Raw genomic sequence first — 18,632 nt, 5'->3', positions numbered from 1 at the left:
GATTAAGATACCCTGTTGCTAACTAATGGATGCAAGATGCATAGTGAATTGTCCTCCAGATTAACCCAATGGAATATCAGAGCAAGAAGTAGTACTTTTTTGCTATCGGTACTTGGCAAACACCTTTTCTGAGCAAGATAAATAATTTCATATCTTAATCTGTTTCAGTTAGTCAGTTTATCTACATTTGCCAAGTCCATTTGTTTACTGGAGGACAGAGATGGCTGAATTGCCTTTCAGGTGGAGAGATGTACCCGTTTCGGTGTTTGTTTATTTATTTAACATTATTTATAGTCTCCTTTCTCCCCGAGACTCAAGGAGGATTACAGTATGGAGGATTACACAGTGTGAATCAGTACAGTCAATATCAAAGCCATTTCAATAAATATATAATGGGTGTGTATATGTGTGTGTGTGTGTATATATATATATATATGTATATTGCATATATAACTACACATATATAACTTGCAGATTTAAAGACCTGCAGAAATCCAATACAGAGCTGAAGAAATGTTGAAACAGAGCACACGTATTTATAAGTTTAATGTGTCCTATAGTTTTCACTGAGACAGTAGCTCTGTCTCAGTATCTGTTGTGTGTGCACATGCATGTGCATGCACACATTTTATACTTTGATTAGGAGAGGATTTTTGGAGTATCTTCTTCACAAATTAGCCTTTCTGTAAACTTATACTAACATACAGACACAAGAAAAGGAGATGGGCAATCTTAGGCTTTTCTAACATACACAGACATATGCTCCAGAATTGCTCTAAAGCAGGGGTCTCCGACATGGCTCCCATAGGAAACATGGCAACCACAGGCATCTTTCCAGGAGCCTGCCAAGTATTTTACAGAAAGGGCTTCTGATTGGCCACTGGAGATCTGATTTGCTTTGCAGATTTTTTTTTAAAAAATGTTGCTTTGGTAGCAGCTGCCACCACAGCACAAAGATCTTCACTGAGTGGCTGATGATATGCTGAGTTTATATAAGAAAATATTTTAAAACTGTATGTTCATTTAAAAATGCATCCTCTTAAACACAGATTCTGCCTGAAATGCTGAAGAGTTACTATTAAAGTTATACATAACCTCACTCCCTGACATTTTGTGGCTGGCCCTGCCTCCTTTGGCAGCCATTTTGTGGTTGCACCCCCTACCCTGTGTCAGAATTAGAGGTGGGCACGAACAGCAATACGAACAAAAAAAAAGCCACGAACAGCCCCATCAGCTGTTCACGAGCAAGCTGTTCATGAGGCCCCGTTCCCAACAATCATATGAACATGTGTTCGTTCCAAGCCCTGTTCATGGTGTTCATCAGCCGTTCGTCAAGCCAGAGTCGGGCGCCTTTCAATCAATTCCCTTGGCAACAGTAGTCACGGACTTTCTGAACTCTGTCTGAACTCCTGTTGCCCTGGAAACCCCAATCTAAGCCCAGAGGCACTTCACCCCCGACTCAGCTGCTTGTCAGGGGTTTCTTGACAAAGTCTCCCTCCTCCCTCCAGCCGGCTGGAAGGAGGGAGACTTTGAAGGGAAGGAGGTTCCCCACGCCATTTGCAAACAGCATGGGGAACCTTCTTCCCTTCAGAGTCTCCCCTCCCTCCCTCCAGCCAGCTGGAAGGAGGGAGACTTTGAAGGGAAGGAGGTTCCCCACGCCATTTGCCTTCAAAGTCTCCCTCCTTCCAGCTGGCTGGAGGGAGGGAGGGGAGACTCTGAAGGGAAGAAGGTTCCCCATGCTATTTGCAAATGGCACAGGGAACTTCCTTCCCTTCCAAGTCTCCCCCCCCCCTCCAGCCAGCTGGAAGGAGGGAGACTTTGAAGGGAAGGAGGTTCCCCACGCCATTTGCAAACAGCGCAGGGAACTTTCTTCCCTTCTAAGTCTCCCCCCTCCCTCCCACGAACAGTCAACCATAAACATGTTTGTGAACAAGGTCATGTTCATGGTTGTTTGTGATTCCCTGTTCGTGCATAACAACAAGCAACGAACATCGTGTTCGGGGTTTTTTTCCTGTTCGTGCCCACCTCTAGTCAGAATTTCAGAGGTGCCTGCAGGCTTAAGAAGGTTGGAGACCCCGATACATAGGCTGACCTATCCCAAATAGTAATTTCTCCACGTGACGGCAAGCAAACTACCAAGTTTGTATCTCTGATGTCTAATAGAGCTGGGCCATGTGCCGAATGCACATTTTAGGTCAGTGAAACACAAGCATCTCAATGATGTAGGTTACTGCAACAGCCTGATGGATGTATACTTCAGTGCATCTGACGAAATGAGTTCTGACTCACAAACAACTTACACTAGAATAAATTGTGTTAAATCTTTAAGGTACCACTGGACTCCTCTTTTATTTTACCACCACATTTTTGTAAATAGTGACTGAGGCAAGGATCTGCCTCGTTATATTCTGTAACATGTCATGCTCATTAATGGCACTGTATAAATGCATAATATAATTCTGGAGTAGCAAAATATGCATGTGCATAAATGGCCAGGACTCCTCTCACTGTTGTACATAATCACATCACAAGATCCTTCAGCATTTTCAATACATGCCCTCTTTTGTACAAGTGACAGTACACCAGGAAAATCAGCTACCACAAAATGTTTTCCAGGAACCCACTTTAGAAAGAATAAAGACATCTGGAATTCTATTCCAACTCATTTGTGAGTAATTTACCAAGAATATGTCCAGAAGGTCACAACCTTGCCTTGTAAAAACAAACAAGTTTTCATTGGAAAGCCAGTGCTACAGCTTTCATATTCTACTTGGTCAGAGCTTTGGGCCAATATTGCCTGAAGGGACAAGAGGAAAAATATGCAGTTGTTCCAGTGATTACAATATTCTCCATAAGACCAATGATTAATCCACTTCAGTCATATGTGACCTTGAGATGCCAAGCTTCCTTTGATAAAAGTCATTCTGTAAGGCTACGTATCTTCATTTACAGCTCCATTCGGCAACAGATCATAAGAAACACACTGAATGACACAGGGTTGTGGGTTTTCCAGCTATGCCAATTCCACCATTGTAAAACCAGGAAAGCAGCCATGTTATTAAGGAAAACAATAGCTGTGCTTATTGTTCACTATGAGTGAACAAACTCAGTGTTATTACAGTACAACTGGGACTGAGAGGCCACCTATGGAGCTCATGGCAGTAGTGGAATTCGAACCAGCAGAGTGCTGATTCACAACCTAACCACTTAACCACTATGCTATATAGCAGCTCTCTACAGCAGCACTTTATTGTATCAAAATAAAACAGAAGTCCAGAGACTCCTTAAAGACTTAACAACATTAATTTAGCATGAGATTTCCCAAGTCAGAACTTGCTACTTCAGTGGAAGATGCAAAGACATGTCCTTGCCATTTGCTGGAATAAATGTTAAGACTTTTAAGGTGCCTCTGGACTTCTGTTTTATTTTAATTCCATCACTGTCACAAATTACTGAACTGGTGACTGTATTTCGCATACAACATACTAGCATTAGCACATTATGGGAGACAATGAAGAAATATACTAGATATAAACATACACACAAACACTCTACAGGCAAGACACCTATAGCAGCCTTTTTTGCTTTAAACTGTCCTGAAAAGACAGGCGTTCTCTCTCCCTCAGCTGACTCTGTTCTGTATTTGCTCTTCATGTTCCCTCTGGACAGCTATCTGTTCCTCTCTGTCATTGTAGATATCCGCTTTCTCAACAAAGGCTGCAATCCCATGTATGCTTACTCCAGAGTAAGCCCCACCAAGAACGAACAATAGAAATAACTTCTCAATAAATATATACAACTGGATTATAAAAGCTAGGATCCTACTCACAACAGCCAGTCGTTTTGCTTGAAGAATGTTTTTGTACCAATGTATCTTTCAAATCAAACACAAAGCTGAGGGGGGAGAAAACGATTACTGGAAACAGATATTGTCCTCATGACATCCCCAGAAGAAAGACTGACACACTTGCCCATAAACGTGCCACCATGCAGCAAAAACCAGACTCACAGATCTAACTTTATAGCACTTTGATAAAGATGGTACCAATACGTATTGATGCAACACAAATTCATTCCAATTTCTGTAATATTTTATTATTTTAAACTTCTTTATTTACCCTCACAACAACAACAAAATACAAGAGGCCAAAGGAAGGGACTTCCATGATAATTCTGGAGGGGTAGCCATGTTCATTTACTGTAGCAAAAAAAAAAGTCCAGTGGCACCTTTAAATATTTTTTTCTAGTATGAGCTTTCATGAGTTACTTATTTATATACTGTTATCTGAAGAAGTGGCCTTGATCTGGATGACCCAGGCTAGCCCAATCTCATCAGATCTCAGACACTAAACAGAATCGGCCCAGATTAGTACTTGGATGGGAGATCACCAAGGAAGTCCAGGGTCACTATGCAGAGGCAGGCAACAGCAGACCACCTCTGTCAGCCTTGGAAACCTTATGTGGTTGCCATAAGTCAGCTGTGACTTGACAGCAGTTTACACACACATCTGAAGAAGAGCTCTGACTTACAAAAGCTCAGACTGGAATGAACTGTTTTGAGTCTATAAGGTGCCACTGAACTTATTGTGTTTCACAGGAAAGGAGAATTAAAAAGCAAAACTACAATGATGTCAACACTCTCCCTCATCAGAGCCCTGTTTTCTAAGTGGACGCCAAATAAATAAATAAAAAGACTAAAGGCCTCAGCCCCACTTCTGAGGCCAAATTGGCAAACTTGACAGGGGACTTCACTGCACTGCAGAATGACCAGTAAAATAGAACCAGTAACCACACTAAGGAGGATGGGTTTCTTTTCCTTAGACCACCAAAGGTTTCTTCCTCTTCTCCTTGCCAAGCCTCCACAAAGAGAATGGAGAACATTTTGCTTGGCTTACAAGTATAGATCCCCTTTCTTCTAAAAAGAAACTTGATACAATACAGGAATTTTACTGGAGCACTATAAATCGTTTTTTTTTTGAGGTGGATTTCAGTAACTGTGCATGGCTTGTGAGTGAGAGACTGTGGCTGCATTCAGATGTTGCAGTAAAATAAAGTTTGTTGTGCAAACCCTGGTTAGTCTACTCTACCAGGCACACACAACAGATTACGGTTTCTTCCTCAAATGTACTTAAATCCAGAGCTTCCTTGTCTTGCAAGGCTGCTAGCAAAGCTTCTTAATGCAAGCAATCCACTTGATATTGGTCAGCGGCAATAAACCGAAGGAAATAGTGGAGTGGAGGGAGATAAGACTAGGGTGAGCCAAGCCTCCTCATTCTCTGTTGCTGCTGAACAAATTTACATTTCTGCATTCAGACATCACAACAAATCACACTAAGTTAGATAGGTACAAACCAACAAACCATCACCAGAACATGTTTGGCAGGCAGTATTAAGACATTATACTAAACAAGAGTTTAATCATGGTTTGTACACTAAGTTATCATGATATCTGAATGCAAACTTGTGTGTTATTATTAGTACTTTCTTCAATTGAAGAGAAACTTTCACTTTTCAGAAACCATGTGGGAAGTTGTCATCTAAAAACTGTATGGACAAAACCAAAGCAGCGTAAAGAGTTCTTTAGACTACAGCTTCTTTAAATGTTGACATTCTGCTGCTGTATATGTTTAAATCTGAATAACAGAACTATGAGAAAGAGTATGTAAGAACTCTAAATAATGAATAATGGGTAAGGTACACATAGACAAAGACCTACAGGTTAGCTAGTCAAGTACAGAAATCTATAGAACAGTTAAACTTTCACCAAAGTGTAAGTTAAAAAAAAGAGCATCAGCCCCTAGATGCTTATCTAAAATCCAAGTTTCTTTATAATGCTTTCTACACACTTCTGAAAAGTGTATTATTTTTGCTCATCTTTTGAAAAACAAAGATAAAAGTCTGACTCAGCCAATCTCAGCTTTCTGTTTGCACTGGAAGAAGATACTGTTAAATTTTTGACCTGCTTAAACACTCTGCAGACTCAACTTCCTCATACAGATACATGCAAATTACAACCTGGCAACTAAAACCAGATTTTAGCCTTTGGTAAAAGCTAGCCAACAAAATGTATAAAAACCAATGAATAGTTCTACTTTCTTAAAGAGTTATACTATAAAATCGACCAATTGTATAAGAGATTAAGGGATTGCCCAGCATCCCCTGGGGAAGGGGCGTGTTGGTATAATTTGGAAGAGGTATTATAGTTCAGTCAAGCACTCAAAATTAAGTTGATTAGTTTGCCCATGACAAAAGGAAAGCGCACTCCCCACCGAGAACTAGCATTCTTCACTTTCAAACTTCCACCATCATCTGCTGATCATGTGACAATAGCTTTCATCAACACAATGGCCAAAAGACTTTGGTGGTAAAGGAGGCTGGGAGGACTACAAACCACTTCTAACTATGTGGTAACATCATTGGAGAATTTCAATTATAAACATATGCATGAAGTCTGAATGATTTCTACCCATTAGCTGCCGTTGAGGATTTACATCTTAGTATCACATTTCTCAGAAGATTCATATTCTTCAACTGTTTCCAAGAACAGATGAAATGAGGTTGGGGGGGGGGAGAGAAGCACAATCAAAAAGCAACAGTAGTTTCTCACCAAAAGTTCTACAGAGGTTTACCAATATTTTAAAATAAAGAGCAAATAGAACTACAATAAACTAACTATTCATGAGACTGTTACATTCAAGCCAATGTAACCACTCCAAAGGGGACAAACTGAACAATAATATATTTGCTAGGGTTGCTAAGAGAAATTCTTTTCATTCTTCTTTTCCACAATTCTCCCTGAAATTTAACAATCTCCCCCCAACTTGCCCCTTTTTATGACTTTGGAATCAGTTTCTGATTAATTCCTTTTTGATCAAAGAGAAATCTGAAAAAAGGAGGGGGCAGGAAGGGAGGGTCTGCAGAATTTCACTCTGTGAAATGGAAGAGAAATTATGCTTTTAAAAGGGGGGGAAGAGAGTAACGGTAATCAATAGCTATATGTAAAAAACTGAGTTTCAGAAAAAGAAATTCCCCACCCCATAATAGCCCTAATATTTGTCAAAAACTGTAAATAAGACATATGAACACCCAAAGTAATCCTATATGGCAACAATCCTACGCAGACTTACACAGAATAAACCTCAACTAATTCCATAAGAGCCAGTTTGATGTTGTGATTAAGAGTGGCAGGACTCTAATCTGGAGAACTGGGTGTGATTCCCCATTCCTCCCCCTTCCTCTGCTTGAAGCCAGCTGGGTGACCTTGGGTCAGTCACAGCTCTTCCAGAGCTCTCTCAGCCCCACCCACATCACAGGGCGATTGTTGTGGTGGTAACAGTGACATACTTCGTAAACTGCTCTGAGTGGGCATTAAGTTGTCCTGAAGGGTGGTATATAAATTGAATGTTGTTGTTGTTGTTATTAATGTGATGGTATGGTTACATCAGAGTCGCCTGAAATTGAATCCCCTGAAGACGGAGGTTCTGTGTCTCGGTTGTGGGGCAATTGAGCTGGGGACCCGGCTCCCAGCCCTCGACGACGTACAATTGAAACTTTCGCTGACGGTGAGGAGCCTGGGTGTGACCTTGGATGCCATACTTTCAATGGAGGCCCAGGTCACGACCGTTGCCAGGTCTGCCTTTTTTCATCTGTGACAGGCCAGGCAACTGGCACCCTATCTTTTGCGTCCCCTGCAGGGTGTTGTGCTCTGCAGACAAGCAACTCCTGGTGGTCCCCGGCCCGAAGGACATCCGTCTGGCCTCAACCAGGCCCAGGGCTTTTTCTGCCCTGAGCCCAGCCTGGTGGAACGCTCTCCCGCTGGAGATCCGGGCCCTGCGGGACCTGTTACAGTTCCACAGGGCCTGTAAAACGGAGATGTTCCGCTGGGCCTTTGGCTGAGTGCCAGCGGGTATCCTCCTTCTTCTATCTAAGACTACTACTTTTTCTGAGGCTGCCCTCGGCCATCTGCTATGCCCATATACGGACTCCCAATATTTGTTTAAACAGCCTGCTCCTGGACTATTTTAATGACTTTTTAAAAATTATTATTGATTTTATGGTTTTGTAACTTTTAATGTAGTTTTTGAATGTTGTTAGCCGCCCTGAGCCTATCTGTGGGGAGGGCGGGGTAGAAATCAAATAAATAAATAAACAAACAAATAAATAGAATTTGGGGCTAAACTGGACATCTGCATTTTTGGGAGTTGGTCCTGGCAGCCCTACATCCACATGACAGTTGTAGGTGAAATGGCTGTTAAAAGATAAAATGGCAGCTCATTTAAATCCTATTAAAATCATTAAAAATGTCTTTAAAATAGTGAACAGCACCAAAACAGGTATTTTTTAAATAATAACATACTTTGTAAACCACTCTGAGCAGGTGTTAAATTGTTCTGAAAGGCAGTATATACATCAAATGTTGTTGTTGTTGTTGTTGTTAAAACTCCAAAACTATACTTTAAATTTAAGTCAGCTGGGCAGAATTCATAAGATTTTTAAGCTGCTTTTCACATGGCCCATCCTGACACAGTTCAAAAGGAACAGTAAACTAACTACAATATCAACTATAATATAAGCTCATTTCACACCACATATTTTTATTACAGGTACATCAGCTCTGCACTCACCAAAATCTCCTAAAAAGAGCCAGGAGGGGCGATCTTACCTCCTTCCTACCAGGTCAACCACAGCAGAAGCTGATAGGGTCCAAGTGGATTTAGGAGGAAATCAGCTAACAATTAGTTATGTGTACACTAGAGACTTAGCATTCTAGGAGCTGTACAGCCCTGAAAGCTTATCAGAAAAATCAGGCACCCTTGTCATCCTTCTATGTTTTGAATATTTATTCCAAAACATCTATGGGGTATTTATTAAACATTGAGGGGTTCACAATGGTTGCAACCCAAAATGAATTAGCCAGGAAGCAATTCCATTGACCTCAGTTAAGGTCACTTTCAAGTAAGCCTGATTGTGCTGTATATCAGACAAATTAATTCTGAGAAAACAGCGACACATTCTAGTCATTTGGGTAGTAAACCAAACAGTTCTAATTAATACCATACGTGAGAGCACTAGGATATCGTCATACATTCCAAGAGGTCTACTAGTTTATTTTTAATTTCTGCAAATTGCATAAGCAATATACGGGACCATGCTTTTTCTGACTGATATATCGCCAGTAACTATGAATTACTCAGGTTTAGTATATTGGGCGGGGCAGGGGGAGACTACAGCAACATTCCTGGAAGACTTTGGCTTCGGTGAACAAAGGTAAATTGACAAATCTGTGTTACAAAGGCAGAAACACCAATAAGTAAGTAGCCAGATCATATACTAAGGTTGCCAATCTCCAGCTGGAGATCTCCCAGAATGTCAACTATTTCCAGGCAACAGAGATCAGTTCCCCCAGAAAAAAACAACTAATTTGGAATGTGGACTCTTATTCATTCATTCATTCATTCATTCATTCATTCATTCATTCATTCATTCATTCAAGTCATTTATAGTCTGCCTTTCTCACTGATACTCAAGGCGGATTACACGGTATGAGATTAGGGTTGCCAACTGGCCTGCAGAAAAAAGGTCCTGCTGTTTAGTAAAGGCTTAACCGGCTATTATTTACCAGGTGATGCAATTTACCTCCATTCCCTGAAAAGTTTAAACCACCCATTTTTGACACATTAAGCATCCATTAAAAAGGCATGACATTTTTTTCTCTAGGCTGTTGGTAATACTATTCACGTAAATAACATCAGTTCATAAATAACATACCTCTTTAAGCCTCAATTAAAAGGAGGCAGGCCGTCCTTCTCCCGGGCCAGCTGGCAACCCTAGACTGGAGAAACCAGCATTCAGATATCCAAGCGTGGTCAGTGCCCTGGAACCAGTCCCTGTATCTCAGCTTTTAAAAAGTGCTGAGAGGAGGAAAGAACCACGTACCCCCACCCTGAACTCCTTGGTGAAAAGCTGGGACTGAAGTGAGATTAACAGACAATCAGTGCTTGAATTCCCAAGCAGTCACTCAGGCGTACAGACAGAGCCTTGGGCCATATTCTGCATGTCAAGGCCTACTTCAGGTCTTTGCAGGATTGCCTTCTTTACTATGAGCCCCTGAGTAAAGATCTGCAAGATGCTTACAGCTAGTTAAATTGGTGTTTTTGTAGTAGTAATTTCTTTCAGCCAGGAACACTGGTCTGCAGTTTGAGTTCTGGATAAACACTGGACAATTTAAGCCAAAGTAAAATCAACTGGACTGGATTTAAGCCAAGGTTCCTTAAGAATGATTCAAACATTGCATAGCCCAGATAAAGGAAGCTAGAAGAAAAAATATTTTTAGGCAGCAGCATTCCATACAGCAATTGTTAACATTTCTGCTGGGCTCATCCCATGAATGAGCCCAATTACAGGTTACATGAATCGCATGAAGCATGAATCCACATAAGAGATGCTGCCAGGTGTGGCATCACTGGCATGGAGTATACCATATGATTCAACTAATTTATGTAGAAAATACAACAATCTCTCCCTGAGTGATAACATCTCTATAGTGTAACGTTTGCATTAGTCCACATTTGTCTGAGAGGTACAAGTCAAATCTGGAGGCTGGTTTAGATCAAGATTGGAAACTGAGTGTAGAGCTTTCACTGGTGAACCTGGTAGACCAATCACATAAACTACCACAATATTCCAGCTTGCAAATGGAATCATCAGCTTTCTACTTGATGCAGGGCCTGTATTTTGCTCGTTTACCACTGTTATCTGTATTTACCTGCAATAGCTTTGCTTTTTCACTCCATGGTGTTTTGGCTCCAGGGTGCTCATCAGAATGGCTTGCCTGTCAACCATTACAATTTTTAACCCAACCTTCCTCTAAGGAATTCATAGCTCTTTCTCCTCTCCTCCATATTATTTTATCAGCACCCATGAGGGTATGTTACAAAGACTTATTAGCCCAAGAATATCCAGTGAATTTCATGGATGAATGGAGACTTGAACCTTGATCTTCCAGCACTCTAACCACCAAACCATGGAAAAGTTGTTTGGGGAAATATCTTTTACAGGTGCCTGGCAACCAGAGGGAGGGTTCTGGAGGGAGGGGGCATGTTCTGGGGCGGGGGGGGAGATCAAAGAAAAAATAAGACCTTGTATAGTTATAGGAAGTTCTTATCATAGAGGCCTGGCAATTCTTAGAACTACCTGGAAACGATGACAAGAACCTCTCTGGCTTTATCCCAGAGTGTTTCCTAGAGCTACCCTTTGTTACTTCTGGGTAGCTCTAGCAGTTGTCAGAAGTCTATGGTAAGAACTTCCTGTAAGGCCTCACTTTTAAATTCTTCTCCTGCTTCCGCTTCCAATAGCAGTGGACAACATGGCGGGGGGGATTCCCTATCCCCACTAGGGGCTTGGCAGCCCTATAGGTTGCTCTTTTTTGTATTCCTGAAATGTATATGCTTTTGAGCTTGGTGCATGGAAGAATGTGCACTGAAGTTAATTTTGTGTTTAAGCATCAATTTTTTGAAGTGCAGGTGAAATCCAGATCCTGCAACTGCGGTTTGGATACTGTCATTACCATTCCTACAGCTTTGCATCCATTTATTTCAAACCCCACTTGTAATCTGACACAGTACATCTGCCTTGAAGTCATACAAGACAAAACATTCTTGCTTCCCATAGCAAGAGAAGCTGAATATCTTCACATCTGTGCAAATCAGGCTGCCAGTGATAAATACTATTTTGATGGAATTCATAACAGCGTTTATATTTTAAATTAAAAAATGGTCTCCAGTTCAGTGTATTACAAAGTCTCCTGTCTGGATGAATGCAGCTGTGCAACAGTCACCATATGTTATCAGCAATCCTTAGCCAATGTCAACAGAACACACACAGTTACTGAGATGCAACTAAGATGCAACATATTTCACAATGGCCTCAGGGAGAGGAATTATGACTGATAGCACTTAATACATTTGTATAAAGTTTTGCAAGTCCTGCTTGTATTGCTTAATATGTGTATACAAAAGATATAAAACTTCCCTAGCAAATTAGATACCATTCTACAGGGAGAAGGACAGGGGAGGGGGAGATAGATTCCAAACCTACAAATGAATAGTTACGTATATGTTCACATAAAGCGGCTTCATAGAGAAACTGACCAGGTAGCCCAAGAGGGATTAATCGTGGAACCTTCTACATCCAAGGAGTGTGCTCTAACACTAAATTACAGCCCCACTTTCCGCCTATACCTGCTGCAAAATAAGCTTTTTGAGAAGCCACAAGAGGTGAATTTTGGACTGTACTGCTGTGCTTCATGAATCAGGAGGATACTTTATCTTTCCTCTGCCCTGTATGCCTTTCTTTGTGAATGTCATCGGACAGCCAAAAGTCCATCTCCTTAATAAAAAAGAGGGGGGGGGTGTCATATGAGGGCCGGTTCCTCCAGTGTTGTAAAAGGTTACTTCAGATGACACATCCTGAAATGGGAATTGTCTGCCAGCTGAACAGACTCTGCCTGGCAGGACACCAAGGAATGACACTGCATTTACAGCAATTCTCTTCTTTTATACGCTGTTCGAATGGGGGCTTTATTTGTTCAGAACCGGCACTGGACTTAACTCAGGGTGCAGCAGGAAATCAGGAGGCTGAGACAATTCAGTGGGGGAGGAGAGGGGGTCAGACAACTGCTACCATTGAAATTCAGAAAAAAAAAGAACTCATGGGCTCCTTGTTTACTATAATTTCCCATTACTTTCTACATAGCTTTCCCCTGACCTGCTAAAGGAAGCAAAGAAGGTCAGCAGGCTGGTGAACCAGCCACACAAAACCGCACAGCATCTTGGATTAGAAGAGGACTATGGATTGAATCAACTCAGCTTTTTTCACCGAATCTTTGATTCTTGTGCTTTCTTCAGCCCCACCACCACCTTTTGTCCATGCAGTCCTCATGATCCCAAACACTGGAAAGGGACACCCTCCTCTGGTTTGCACTAGTGGAAAAGGTGGATCCAACCCTGTGTGACGGCTGAACGGAGAAGAGTTGCTAATGTCTTCCAGATGGTTCTATAAATTTATTTTGTTTGGAGTAGAAAGATGAGATCAGAAAAGGAATTTTATTGGCACAGCCACTTGAATAACTGGGTAAAATAATTGGATTAAAGGAACTGATGATGAGAATGGTAAAGAGTTACCACAGGACGTTTACTGAGAGGGAAGAACATTTTGGGACATGACAGGTTAGAAGACAATACTGAGTTGTTCCTCAAGGTCAAGTTGAAAAACAGACAGATTTGGGGGGGTGATGTTGGGATGCCATATCTATTATTGGTTTGGGTTGCATTTTAAGCTCTAAGCTGCTTTGGTTCACTGGTACTTAAGAACTGCACCATGTATTCCCAAAAGCATACATACTGATATCCATGTGTGATGTGTGATGCCTAACTTTGGTGATCATTCTATTATGTAGGCAGCAGGTCTGTAATGTCTGTACATGTGAACATAAGAATAGAGCCTGCTGGATCAGACCTGTGGTCCATCTAGTCCAACATACAGTGTGGTCTAGTACTAAGAGTGTTAGACTAGGTTGAAGGGAGCCCTGCTTCAAATTCCTACTCTACCATAGAAGACCACTAAGTGACCTTGGGCCAGTCACACTCTCAGCCTAACCTACCTCACAAGGTTGTTGTGAGGATAAAACGGAGGAGACAAGAACCAAACGGCATAGAGGCAGAGGTCCTCCCCTGCAGCTCTCAGCACTGGCATTCAGAGATCTGCTGCCTCTGTAGGTGGATGGTTTCAGGTGGGTAACCATGCTGGTCTGCAGAAGGGCAAGATTCGTGTCCAGTAGTGCTACCCAGTAGGGGGAGGCTTCCTTCAGTCATTGTGGGAGTCATTCAGTCTTACCCTGCATCTACATCCAATGGAAACCCAGGAGAATAAGAGAATGTAGAGATATTGATGTGCAGGCCAGTCCCGTCACTGTCCTTTTAACAGCATCTCATTTACACAGCAAACAACTAGTGATTTATTTAGTTACTCAGTGTCAAAGCTAATTTTTCTAACTGATGGCATAAACACAATATATAGGAACATGAATTCTGGATTAACCCCGGTGATACTCCATTTCAACTTTTGTTTTAGGGCTTCCGTTTCTTTGCACCTTCCCTTAGCTGTCTTTTTCCTGTCTGTCAATTCCCTCTGGGCAAAATAAAACATTGTAAATGTAAGGAGGATACCATTTTTTCTTTCCTGATTCACAACAGGTTTCCCTAGTTGGTTTCTGGTGCAATCGTGATTTTTTTTATGATTGTGATTTTTTTGAAGTGAAGGATGCGGGGGCGGGGGGGAAGGTGAGGACAAATGTTGGCCTCAAACTCCTTAGGGATAAGCTGTTTACTGTAGCATAAGTTCACGGAAACAGACAATGAGGGGAAAGAATAAGTGCATAAAATGTAGGAACAATGACAAAAAGCAACTTTTAAGTCAGAAGTGTGCAATGAGAAATTCTTGTAAGTAGATACCCTCAAGGACACCTTCATAAATGAAATTGCTCCTACCACATACATAATGCAGATCACTAAATTCAGATTAATGAGGAAGGTTCACATAGTGATCTCATCATTTCCTATGACAATGCCCCAAAATTGTACCGTTGTATATACCAGTTAGCTAGGCCATCTAACATTGCTTGGGAAAATGAAGTTGCTATATTGACTTCCTCAACTGTTGCAGCCTTTGTACTAAATATATCATGTGTGTATTCCTGTTTATTAATTCTAATTAGGTTTGCTTCTTGGTTCACAAAATGAGGCCACACATCTCCATGGAATATCAACCACTTTTATTTCCATTGGCCCGAGGCCTGGATTTCCTAGTTCTGCTAATATTTGAACATTCCAAGTGAAGCTGACAAAATACCAGCAACATTTCCACATCACCACCACCATCCCGGCAGCAAATATCTAAAAACTATTTGATCCTCAGATGCTAAGAATGGAAGCTAGGGAAAACCCATAGTTTAAGTTGGGATTTACGGTTTAAAAGTTCTCTTACTGAAGTCATGTTAGTAAAAAGTCCAGTAGCACCTTTAAGACTAACCAACTTTATTGAGGCATAAGCTTTCAAGAACCACAGCTCTCTTTGTCAGATGCATGAAGTCATGTTGCCATCCTTTAGGAAGGCTGCATATAAAAGATGTCAGAACAACCAGCTGATGGCAACTTTTTAAAAGCTAATGATAGGGATGTTGTATAAAGCAAGTCATAAAAAGTGCACTGCAAAGACCGTGACTTTTGAAAAAAAAAGATTACGGAAAAGTACTGCACGCTTTAGATAGATCCAAGAGGAAGCAAGGAATACCGGCATTCCAAGGAAAATATGAAACACTCTAGGCAGCCTCTTGTCATAGCTGTTTACCTACACCCTCAGCTCCACTCAATAAATCCACCTAAGGGTCCAAGGAAAATCCCAAGCCAACTAGGACAGACAGTATCCCTATAATTTAAGGCTTCAAGAAGGCTAAGTGTGCCATAAATGTGTTTGTTCCTCAAAGCATCTTAATCCAGCAGAGGGAATGGCTAGCAAACATGACATGAGTGATTGACTCTGACAAACATTTCCCTTTGAAAGACTTGTGCCTACACACAGAAGTGGCACAAGCAGTATCCGGGGAAGGAAGAGGAGACAGAAATAGTTGGCTGCTCTCATACATGGAAAATCCATTACACTAGACTTAGTCTGCCACAAGAAGTCTCGAGTGTTAATGAGCAGTACCATTGCCATGGGTCAGCACCAGACAGTTCTTACCCAGCGAGCATTATGTGACAAAGGGCCGTTTATTTTTAAAGTAGCCCAGAATCTGCCCTTAAAAGCTTTCCTCTGAAGCAAAGATGTTCACTTCCTTATGCACCCAACCAGCTATTAGCATCAGTCTCTTTTGTGTGACACCCGTTAGCTTCATTGTAATTCTCCAAATTCTCTTGCCTTTTCATAGTTATACTCTGACGATAACCTCATTAAGGCAGCAATCCTAAGCAAGTCTATTCAGAATCTTGCTGAGGTATATGCAGTCTTCTTGAGCTTGAACAGTAAGTAAGTAAGGCTCCTTGTTAGGGATGTCTGGAAAACAGAAAGTTGTGGATGTGTCCCAAACTAGAAATGCCCTTTAACTATCTTCATCTTTACATCTCTGTGCAAATGACCTTGCATGATGGATCACTGTTAAAACCACAAAGTACCTTGTGGTACCTTAAAGACCAAACACATTTATCACTTATCGTGGAAAGCATTGTTACTTTTTCCAAGACCACTTCAGAGATATCCTTATTCAAAGCTTAGGGAAATACTAAAGGCCTGGATTCATTAGAAGTAATTGAGTTGAGACAGGGAAGGCCCCCTCTCTAATCCATGGTTCCCCATAAACAGTTAAAGCACAAATGTGAGTTTTTGTTTCACAGCTCCTAACACATACTTTGTGTTTCTTCCGCACTGTCTGAAAAAGTCAATGTGCCTCAGATGCATTAATAAATTAAGCCTCACCGCCCTTGCCAGAGAGGGAAGTATTATTTTCCCCCTAAGTGCAAGTGATGAAACTGAGCAAAGAGGGGTTGTGCTGGGTCAACAAGAAGACGAGGCAGACACAAAAATATAAACCAGATTTTCTGGCTTCCAGTCTTGTGTTCTAGACCTGACAACCACCGTCACTATGGTTATCATGGTACGGACAGTGGTTTTGCTCTGTTATGAGTACTCGTTTTACCATTAGCAAAGGTAAATAAATCACATTACAGCTGCAGACTTTTAGTGATAGAGACAGAACTATTTGACACACAGCATGCTTGTGCCCAAACAAGTATAAACAGTTGTAAGCTTGAAAAATAGCCCTTTTGGAGCTGCATCCCTCCTTCTCCCTGGCTAAGTTATTTCACAATGCAGTGTTATCTTGTTATGAATGGCTTCTGTCATCAAGGCCAGGGGAGTGCTGTTTAAAGGGGATGGGAGAGAGAAGTCAAGGCTGATTGGCACCAGGATTGCTACTCCTAATTAAATAGGTGATTAAAACAATAGCCGAGCATCCCAGACACAGAACTTTCTTGTGCCACAATGCCGGTTTCTCTCGCTCAGTGTGTATACATATCCCCAATCACAAGAACATTGTTTTTCTCTTCCAGAATGAATGAGATTTGGTGGTTGAGAAATTCAATACAGTCTGCATGAAATGCCATACAATGGTGTTTGAAAAACTGTTCTGAATGGAATCTCAGCAATTCTGGAGAACATCTTTTTTGAAAGGATATGAACCAAATATATTTCTTGTACAGTTTGTATGAGTTTAAACTAGTTGTTTTTTTTAAGCAAGCCTGTCTTTGTGGAAAATTATTCCAACGTCCCTTTTGTTAGCAAATGAAGACAGTAAGGAGATCTCCCGCTCACTCATTTTATAAAGTCCTTAAAACACCTTCAATGTCTACTCATGGACTAGTTATCATTCAGCTTTTTTTGAACTCATTCATAGTAGCCCTACTTCGATTTCTTTTCTTGGTAAACACTAAAAACGTAAATTCTGAATTGTTTCTTAGTCACAGATCTTTAGGGAAACAAGCCATCCCCCCCCCCGAAATATTACCCTTCTAAAAAGAGTTAAACGTTGGTAGCCGAGAACCCAGCCCTACAAACGGATCCTGCTCACTCTTCCAAGAACTTACCATCAAAAGAAAAAAGCATCTCTCGGCTGATCCTTTATGTCTTGGGCTGATACTTCAGGGACATACCAAATCCAGAGGCCAGGGTGGGAGCGGGAGACGAAGCCTCTCCCAAGCAGCACAGCCCCTTCCCGGGACTTTGCAAGAGTGTTTCCTCGAGCGAGGGCAGCGTCTGAAATCCAGCGCAGGCTGCAGCAGTTCCCGCCGCGTTTCCCCTCCCCAAAAAGACTTTCGGCGAAGAAGTTAACGAGTTGGATCTCCCGGGGAGAGCCGTGTCGATGTGCGCGGAAGGGGAGGAGGCGCGGCCCCGGCCCCCCGGGCGCGCCAAGCCCCGAGGAGCGCCAGCCAATGGCCCCTCGCTCAGCGGGATCCGCGCGTTGGCCACAGACAATCGAGGCCAGAGACAGGAAACTCCCCGCTGGAAACTCTCCCCAGAAGGAAAAGTGGCCTCTGGGCAGGCTGCCTTTCGCAGCCCCGGCTGCCTTGCTGCTGCTGCTGCCTCCAAGGCTCCGGCTGCTTTTGTGCCTCCGCTTGCTTGCCTCCCTTCCCTGCCCACCCCTCCTCCACTTCTTCATGACAGAGACAGCCCAGATGGGAAGAGCCTGCCGCTGAAGCCGGCGCAGTGCCCCATCCTGAAAGCTGATCCTGCTGATCTCATCACCCAAGGCTACTAATCCAATGACCGGGGAATTAACAACAGATGGCGACGCCCCTTCCCTGCCCCCCCCCCCCAGCACCACCACTGAGCAGAGAGCGGGATGGGAAGTAGCGCGCGCCGACCCACCCACCCACTCTTAGAACACAAGGAAAAGGGCAAGAGATCTTCTCCGGCGGGAGCACAAGCCCGCCTTTCCTGATCTCTTTCCAGAGGTCTCTTGCAACTACTGAGGCAGGAACTGCATTATTTAACCCCTTCTGCCAAATCTGTGTGTGGCAACTTTA

General features: G+C 42.2%; 1 protein-coding gene across 1 annotated transcript in view; it reads right to left on the bottom strand.

Moving 5' to 3' along the window:
* Window positions 1–18,190, bottom strand: part of SPSB4 (splA/ryanodine receptor domain and SOCS box containing 4) — a 94,608-nt gene extending 76,418 nt beyond the window's left edge. The window contains exon 1 of the mRNA XM_054983533.1: window positions 17,694–18,190. The gene's annotated coding sequence lies outside the window, so the exon portion shown is untranslated. The remainder of the gene's footprint in view (window positions 1–17,693) is intronic.
* Window positions 18,191–18,632: the final 442 nt, after the last annotated feature.

This window comes from Eublepharis macularius, chromosome 6 (assembly GCF_028583425.1).
Source record: "Eublepharis macularius isolate TG4126 chromosome 6, MPM_Emac_v1.0, whole genome shotgun sequence".
Classification (NCBI taxonomy): domain Eukaryota; kingdom Metazoa; phylum Chordata; class Lepidosauria; order Squamata; family Eublepharidae; genus Eublepharis; species Eublepharis macularius.
Note: the sequence above shows the minus strand (reverse complement) of the source record. Positions and strands in the feature narration are given on the sequence as shown.